This window comes from Harpia harpyja, unplaced genomic scaffold, assembly GCF_026419915.1.
Source record: "Harpia harpyja isolate bHarHar1 unplaced genomic scaffold, bHarHar1 primary haplotype scaffold_54, whole genome shotgun sequence".
Classification (NCBI taxonomy): domain Eukaryota; kingdom Metazoa; phylum Chordata; class Aves; order Accipitriformes; family Accipitridae; genus Harpia; species Harpia harpyja.
The window spans coordinates 663,575-672,071 of NW_026293414.1; the positions used below are offsets into that span (position 1 = coordinate 663,575).

The 8,497-nt window shown below is 52.6% G+C and overlaps 1 non-coding gene across 1 annotated transcript; it reads left to right on the forward strand.

Annotated features, from left to right (window-relative positions):
- The first annotated feature begins 7,453 nt into the window (after window positions 1–7,453).
- LOC128138542 (small nucleolar RNA SNORD45) lies at window positions 7,454–7,538 on the forward strand. Its single transcript, XR_008234077.1, has one exon. It is a non-coding gene; the product is annotated as a small nucleolar RNA SNORD45 (small nucleolar RNA).
- The last annotated feature ends 959 nt before the right edge of the window (window positions 7,539–8,497 follow it).

The following is an 8,497-nucleotide window of genomic DNA, read 5'->3' on the forward strand; positions in this document are numbered from 1 at the left end:
GACGCGCACGAGGCCGTGCTGCGCCTGCCTGCCCACGCTGCAGATGCCTCCCGCGCATCTGCCTGGTTTAACTGGCTGGTCCTGGTTCTTGTAGAGGAGCTGCAGTCCTCTGGAGCATCCTCCATGCCCACCGCCACGTCCTGCACAGAGAGCTGTGAAAAGGCCCAGACCTTTCCCCATGAAAGGACCAGAACAGTGGGGAACCCCCAGAAACTGTGGGACGGGACAGCTAAGGGCGTCCCAGAGCTTCTCCTGGAGGGCTGCAAAGGCAGAAGACCCAAAGGTGGACAAATGGGGTGGATCGAGGTGGGATGCTTTGAGAGGGAGAAGCGTTGCAGCTTTGAAGAAAGCTGCAGCGTGGGAGGGAAAAGAGAACGATGCCAAGATCCCCGAAAGAAATCCACTGATCCATCTCCCCAGAGTTACCTTAGTCCTAGGAAGAAGACCCGGTGGTCCCACAGGATCTACCTTCTTGCTGCCGGCCGCCCACTGACTCGGGAAGGCATGGGCATGTGATGGTATCTGTGGGGAAGAAGGCCTTCCTCCCCTTAAATCAGAGCTCCTGGAGAAAAAAAAAAAAGAGCGATTTCTGTTTAGGGCTGTTCTTGCAGCTTTCCCTGGGGTCCAGCCATTTTCTTGGAGCGGTTTCTATGACAGAGAGAAGACGTATCCAAACCTACAAATTTGAAATTTGGTTGGGGTCTTGCTTCCCTTGTTGGAGCAAGACCTCATCTTTATCCTCCCTACGGCCTCCATTTCATAGAATCCTAAAATGGTTGGGGTCGGCAGGGACCTTAAGGATCATCTCGTTCCATCTCCCCTGCCATGGGGTGAGGTTGTTCAAAGCCCCATCCAACCTGGCCTTGGACACTTTCGGGGAAGGGGCATCCACAACTGCTCTGGGCAACCTCTTCCAGTGTCTCACCACCCTCACCGTAAAGAATTTCTTCCTAACAGCTGACCTAAACCTGCCCTCTTTCAGTTTAAAACCGTTCCCCCTAGTCCTACCACTACAATCCCTCGTAAAAAGTCCCTTCCCATCTTTCCCTTTAAGTACTCTTCTGTTATTACCTGACATAGAACAGCAAATAGGCTTTCTGCTGGAGAACCGTGTTGCTGTCACAAAGATCCACAGATGAATCGTCCGTCTCGTACCACAGCCCGTTGTGGCCTGTAAAAAAAAAGGCAACGATATCTGGAGATGAACCGCAGGGTTTCTCCACAAAAACTCAGGCAGAAAACTACAGAACCAAGAGCACGCCAAAACAAACCCAACCCAGCCTCTAAGGAGACCTTCTCCCCCAAATCCTTGGCTGCCGGTATCACTGCCGTGAAAGTCTGTCTTCCTCAGCACGCCTTTTTCTCGTGCGTGGAAGGAAGTTGCTCTTTACCTTTGTGTAGCAGAAATAGTGCCCTGAATGACACCTGTTACCGCTATGCACCAGGACAGCGTATAAAGAGTAGAAGAGCGGTTCTCCATCTGTCTGAGACATGTACGGGCGAAGATCCAAGCAGTTGGAGTACTTCACAACCTACGGAGAGACCGAGAGTGCTCAGAAATGATCCTGAAATACTACACGAAATAGCCCTCCAAGACCAGAGGTGTATAAATACATCTTTGGGGCTCATGAACACTTGGTTTTTCCCCAAAGCAACAGGTAATGGTTTGGGTGGCAGGACACTGTTCTCGGCCAAAGCAGCTCTCCCGGAGCAGAGTACGTGCTTGTCTTCCCGCGGCAACTCTCCTCTCCCCGGAAGGGAACGCGAAAAACTCAACGTGAACGGCTTGTGAAAGAGCGTACTGCTTTGGGAAATATCCCGCTCCAGGAAGGGAACGTTGCGCTCCAGTTGCATATGCACCTTGTTGATCTTCCCGCCGCTGAAATCTTCAAACCGTTTCAGACACACGGTGAGAACCTTGGGTGCGCGATGGATTGTAAACCTCTTGGAGGCGGCAACCGTCTTGTTACACCTTGAAACCAAGCACAGAGCCAAGTGCTGAAATGCAACCTTCGTATACGCCCTATCTTGCCCCAAGAAGGCCAGACATCCTTTCATGTCTCACACCCCCCTACGCTGTTTTAAGGCTGTTCAGATGCACAGAGCCATATTAAAATATCGGTGCCTCATTATCGTGCATCTAATCTATGTGAATTATTATGTTAATATATTATGTTATGTGAAAAGATGGCTTATGCTAGAGTATGTGCAGCACCTTCACGCAGGATCAAGTATTAATATGGTGTTAATAATCATCTTACTGGCTGCATTTAAAGCAGTTTTCACCATCTAGCTGCTCGGGTTTCACGAAGTCCGTCAGCGCTGCGGTGACAGTTGAGGCTGCCTGGAGGAGTGAGAAAGGAGAGAACTGATCTCCGGGAAATGCCCTCGCCCAAACACTTATCAGGAGTTGACAAGAAGACCCAGGTGAACCCGCAAGCAGTGCCCACAAGGAGGCAGAAAGAGGGTACGATGCCGAACATTTCCCTCAATTCCCTCAATTCCCGGGGCTATCAAGCGCTACGTCTCTGTGCCACTGCTCAGTTCAGCTACCGATGGCGCGCGGGGTCATCAATAATGAAAATAATACCACCCGTCAGACGGGTGTTGAGGGAGGGCAAAAAGAAGAAGGACGCAGAGGGATCCTTCCACTCCACTTGCCACCCACCACCAGGCTCTCTTGTGTTCACGGTATGCGTTTTTAAAGCAACTGTGTTGATTCTGGAAAGCTACAGGGGCCTTGCGACATCTTGAAGCACAATTACAAACTCTCTTACTTTGATATCCAGAGGAATATCCAGAAAGGCCTCGTAGGAATCAGAAACCACTTTGCAGCTCGAGCACGTGACTGGAAGGAAATTCAAAATGCTCAGCGATGGGGAAGTCGACTGACTGTGCCGCTTTACGTCCTTCATACCTACTACGCCAGTCACACCATCGGCTGTTCATCACAGGCCGACAGAAGGACACAGACAATTCCAAGGAGAGCAATGGTTGTGGAAAAGTACCTCTGGATCTCAGAAAGCCCCCAAATATTTGGTGGACGATGGTAGTCGATTCGGAAGGGATGTCCAAGCTGGAAATAAATGGTAAGGCAGAGAGTTATCTCCTCCCGGAGTTTTGCTTTGTGTGAAAGTCCTGGGCGTAGTTTTTCCTTGATGGCACTGCACCAAGGAGTCCAAAGGGCTCGGGAACATTGCAAAGGGAATTTGCTTGTGCTTACTTGCTGATTCCACCCAGACAAGCTCTCTGCATGGCATCAATAGCATAACGTAAGAACTCATGGGCATCTTCCTGCCTGCCAAGCTGGAAATGTTTTCCTGTTGCTAAAAAAGAAGAAGTTAGTAGCTTTCTCCTACAAGAACAGAAGAAAACTTGTCAAACCACCCGAAATGACTCATGTGTGAGAATGCTGACGACAGCCGAAGGATAGATGGCACCGCCTGAGAAGCGCAGGACGCTGTTAACGTGCTTTTCCATTCTACACATCATGCAGAAGCCTGGCTGGCGGCCTGAAGAGGAAGGGAGGGAAGCAAGAGCCTTAGGTGAGCAAAACATCCACAGCAATGGGAAACCCAGTGGGGATTTTGAAGTTCTAAGAACGGTCTCCGCTCCTCCCAAGGCGACAGCATCCCAACGAGCCCAGGACACTTTAGCGCAGAGAAAACTTTCTTCAGAGGGATGTGAAACTGACAGAATATTTCTGTGCAATAAGCAAAGAGGGTTTAACCTGCAGGAATAGGGCCCGAGACCTGGGGCTAGAAAGGGGTGCCCTTCTGAAGACGAACACAGCTAGATACGACAAGTGCCTTCTAGGCTTGAGTGTTCAAAGACGACCAACTCGGGGAATTGGCAAAGAAGGGCTGCTTTTCTCTTAAATTCCAGATTCTTGGAATCCTTGGGAAGTGCCCGACAGATTTACAAGGAGCTGTTCCTAAAAGTACTCACACGACTGGCTGTGCTCACGAGAGAGCAGGTAGTTGGCCAGAGGTGGGGTGTATGTCAGGCACTGCAGGACGGAGTTGAGGAAACACATGTTGCCCGAGTTGTGGAGTCCCGCTCCAGCTCTGCATCGCTGCTGCCAGTCCATGTAAATCTTCTCCGGGGGAAAGAGGATCCTTTGTGGCGGAGCCATTCCCTCAGCAACGACTGCAGGGCGACGACATTTGAAAAGAGATGAGACAATATTGTTGCACGGAAGCACATGTAAAAAAGTTGAGTTCTCTATGGGAGGACCCAGTACAACCAGCTGTGTCGTGCTTTGTCTACGCGCTTTTTGAACACCTCCAGGGATGGTGACTCCACCACTTCCCTGGGCAGCCTGGTCCAATGCCTGACAACCCTTTCAGTAAAGAAATTTTTTCTAATATCCAAACTAAACCTCCCCTGGCGCAACTGGAGGCCGTTTCCTCTCCTCCTATCCCTAGTTACTTGAGAGTAGAGACCAGCACCCACCTCGCTACACCCTCCTTTCAGGTCGTTGTAGAGAGCGATGAGGTCTCCCCTCAGCCTCCTCTTCTCCAGACTAAACCACCCCGGTTCCCTCAGCCGCTCCTCGGAAGTTCTCTAGACCCTTCTCCTTGTTCTCCAGACCCCTCACCACCTCGGTTGCCCTTCTCTGGACACGCTCCAGCACCTCAACATCTTTCCCGTAGTGAGGGGCCCAAAACTGAAGCCAGGACTCGAGGTGTCACCTCACCAGTGCCCAGTACAGGGGGACAACCACCTCCCCGCTCCTGCTGGCCACACTATTTCTGATACAGGCCAGGATGCCGTTGGCCTTTGTGGCCACCTGGGCACACTGCTGGCTCATATTCAGCCGGCTGTCAGCCAGCACCCCCAGGTCTTCTTCTGCCGGGCAGCTTTCCGGCCACTCTTCCCCAAAGCTGTAGCATTCCAAGGGGTTGCCGTGACCGAAGTGCAGGACCCGCCACTTGGCCTTGTAGAACTTCATACGATTGGCCTCAGCCCATCGATCCAGCCTGTCCAGATCCCTCTGAAGAGCCTTCCTACCCTCCAGCAGATCAACCCATCCTCCCAACTTGGTGTCGTCTGCAAACTTGCTGAGGGAGCACTCGATCCCCTCGTCCAAATCATCGATAAAGCTATTGGAACCAGCCCCAATCCTGAGCCCTGGGGAACACCGCTTGCGACCCGCCTTTTCTCCTGCCTCCAGGGTTTGTCAGCTTCCCATCAGCCACAGCTTTGCCAGATTCCCGCTCGAGGTGGCTGGTGGCAGTTTTGTTCCTGCCCCGCTTGGCTTACGTAGTTTTGGGCTGTCCCCACTCGCGACATCTGGTATAACCCCTTGTTCCCGCTCGAAACATTGCCCCATGCCAGCTACCGTGAAGAAAATTAACTCTATCCCAGCCCAAACCAGCACACCTCCCCTGTAAACGAGAGGGTTTAGATGCCAGGACAAATGACAATTTGCCAGCTCGGCAGAGCACAGGTGCTTGAGATGTCTCAGGAGAGGCAGGCTGGGCTAAAGCTTCTCTCCTCCTCCTCCTCTCCGGGTTCTGTGGTCCAGCGGAGCAGCTGGGACTTTTCTGCAAGGACACCCGGGGTCCCGCTGTGCTGTCCTGCAGGCAGCAGCACAAGCCAGGCATGACGCTGTCTGCTCAGCACGCTCTGGGTGTTCTCCATGGGAAGGACAGCATGGGACTGGGCTTGTTGTTCCAGCTTTATTAAAAAAACCCTAAATTTATTAAGATACAGCTGTTTTCCAGAGGAGGATTTCACTTCTTCAGGGCTCACCAGGGGCCAGCAGCACAGCGACTGCAGGCTCCATCCCGATGTTGGCATCTCTCTTATCGGGACGAAGATCTCCTCCGCTGCCGGAGTCTTGACGGAGAGTTCAGGGTCTTTCGCCAAGGGCGGGAGGACCGCAAGAGAAGGCAGCGGAGCAGCCGTGACCCCCCCACTGCCTGCAGAGACCCCCAGGAGACCCCTGCAGACCACGGCACCCTGCCCATTCCCTGTCCCCTGCCCCACCAGCCCCTCCTTGCCGTCGCAGATATCCCACAGCTCTGGTTCCTCGGGTGCCGTGCGGCAAGACCTTGCGGCCAAGGACTGTGGCCCACCGATGAACCTGATGGCCACCGCTGGCAAGGTGGCTCGAGTGTCCCGCAGGTATGGCAGGCTCTGCCGGAGGTCGTCTTCCACCCTCTTCTTGTTGTGCCCTAACTAGAAAGAGCACAAGGAACTGGTACGGACCCTCCCAAGTCGGCCGGACCAGTACCTCCTCCCAGTAACCCCTTCCCGCGGCGATCTCCGTCTCCCAGAAAGAGCTGGGAGAGGTTCAGACAGCCGCAGGCAGCGGGGGCCTGGGGATGCTGAGACCCTTCTTTCATATTGCCATATGAGTCACCATTTCCAAAGGGCCGTTTTTAAAGCCTAAAACCAAGGATTTTGGCCCTAAAACGGGGCTTTGGACCCTACAAAAGGGTCTTTGGATGCTCATTATATGCCTCGGGCATTAAGGAAATGAGGCCTTGAGCCCTAAGTGAGGGGTTTGTACCTTAAAAAGAGGGTTGGGAGCCTACAACTGAAGTCCTTCAACCCTAGAATCAAAGCTTTGGACCCTAAAAATGAGGCTTTGGGACCTAAGCATGAGGCTTTGAGCCCTAGAAGTGGGCTTTGGACCCTCCAAATGAGGGTTTGGACACTCCAGATACAGCTTGGACCCTAAAAATGCCTGTCTGGATCCTAAAAAAGAGGCTTTGGACCCTGAAAATGAGACTATGCAAACTAACACTGAGCCTTTGCACCCTAAAAATGAAGGTTTTGGAAACTAAAATGAGGCTTTGGAAGGCAAAGCTAAGAGTTTGGAAAGTAAAAATGAGGCTTTGGACTGTATAAATTCGGATTTAGACTCTACAAATGAGGCTTTGGTCCTTCCAGATCAGACTTTGGGGCTTAAAAATGATGCTCTGGGCCCTTAAAATGAGTCTCTGAACCTTAAGAACGGACCTTGGAGCTAATAAATTAGGTTTTGTACTCCATATATGTGGGTCTGGACTTTAAAAATGACTGTTTGCACCCCCCAAAGTAGGCTTTGGTCTTTTAAATTGATGCTTTTTGCCCTAACATTGAGGCTTGCATTATAAAAATAAGGGTTTACACTTGCAAAACTCAGGGTTGAATTTTAAAAATGATGCTTTGTAAAGCACAAAATCGGACTTGCTCACCGTAGCTATCTCCACGGCAGGTTAAATTTCTCGCCGTCTATTGTGTTTTAGTTCCCTTCTCACGCAAACGGTGGTGACAAACAGTACCCAAAAGGCTCTGGTGCTCCCAAACGGCGGCTTGATGGTCTGCGTAACCCACCTCTAGCCGCATCTCAAGGAGCGTAGGAACGGCGTTACAAGTAAATAAGGCAGCGTCCTGCTTTAGGAAGAAAGCGTGTTGGATTTGAAACCCTCGGGTAGGACAGGAGGAGCATGTCTTCTTGGGTCAGCGATGAGCGTCGGCACGTATTATCTGATCCAGAGCTGATGTCTGTCGCTGCTTTAGCTCTGGAATTACTCTGAGACCCAGGAGGCTCCATTTTCCTTAGGCTGTCACCTAAGGGAGTCGAGATAAAGACAGTTTAACAAGCGCAGGGAATAAGAAAGGAAACCAACGGACGTGACAGCAACCACCGACCACCTCTCACCAGCAGGCAGACGCCCAGCCATCTCGGTGCGACGGCTGCCTTGGGAAGACTCCCCCAGTCCCGAATTTCTTGCTGAGCGTGACACTACGTGGAACGGACCGTGGTACCTCGTCGGTCAGCTCGGGGCAGCGGTCTCTGCTGTGTCCCCTCCCAGCCAGCTCGCTGGGGCAGCAGAGCGAGAAACGGAGAAGCCCTTGGTTCTGCATAAGCACCGCTCAGCAGTAGCTAAACATCGGTGCGCTGTCAACGCTCAAAACGGCACCGTGCAAGCTGCGATGACAAAAAAATGACCTGTATCCCAGCACAGAAACCCTTCTGTGCCCGCTCACGATTCCTATTCCTATGAGAAACCCATGAAAAATAGGGCATTTGACTTATCGGGGAGAAATGCAAACACGCTCCCGGTCTCTGGCTGGCATCTGGCTTTACTTGCATGACCTAGAAAGTACGCACAAGTCTACGCGGTTTCTTCTGCACCTTGGGAAAGGCGTCTCTTGCCTCGATTTCCAAGGAGAAACTCCCAAAAGCGGCACCACAGAGGTATTCCTAAACCTCGCTAACTGAGAGCAGGGTAGGGTGGCTCTGGGGGGGGGGGGGGGGGCTGTGCGGCTGGCTATGGGGCAGGCGGTGGGCTTTTGGGTGGGGGGGGGCTGCGGGGGGGTTACTGACGCTGTCCCGTAGCGAATTACGGTGGTCGTGGGGCGACCGTTCAGCGTCCGGCCCCTCCTGGAGCGACTCTGGGCGGAGGCTACGTCAACGGTGAGCGCTGGGGGAGCTGCCCCACGGCGGGGGGGGTGGGGGACACAAAACGACCCCGTTCTGCCCCACGGCTCTGTGGGG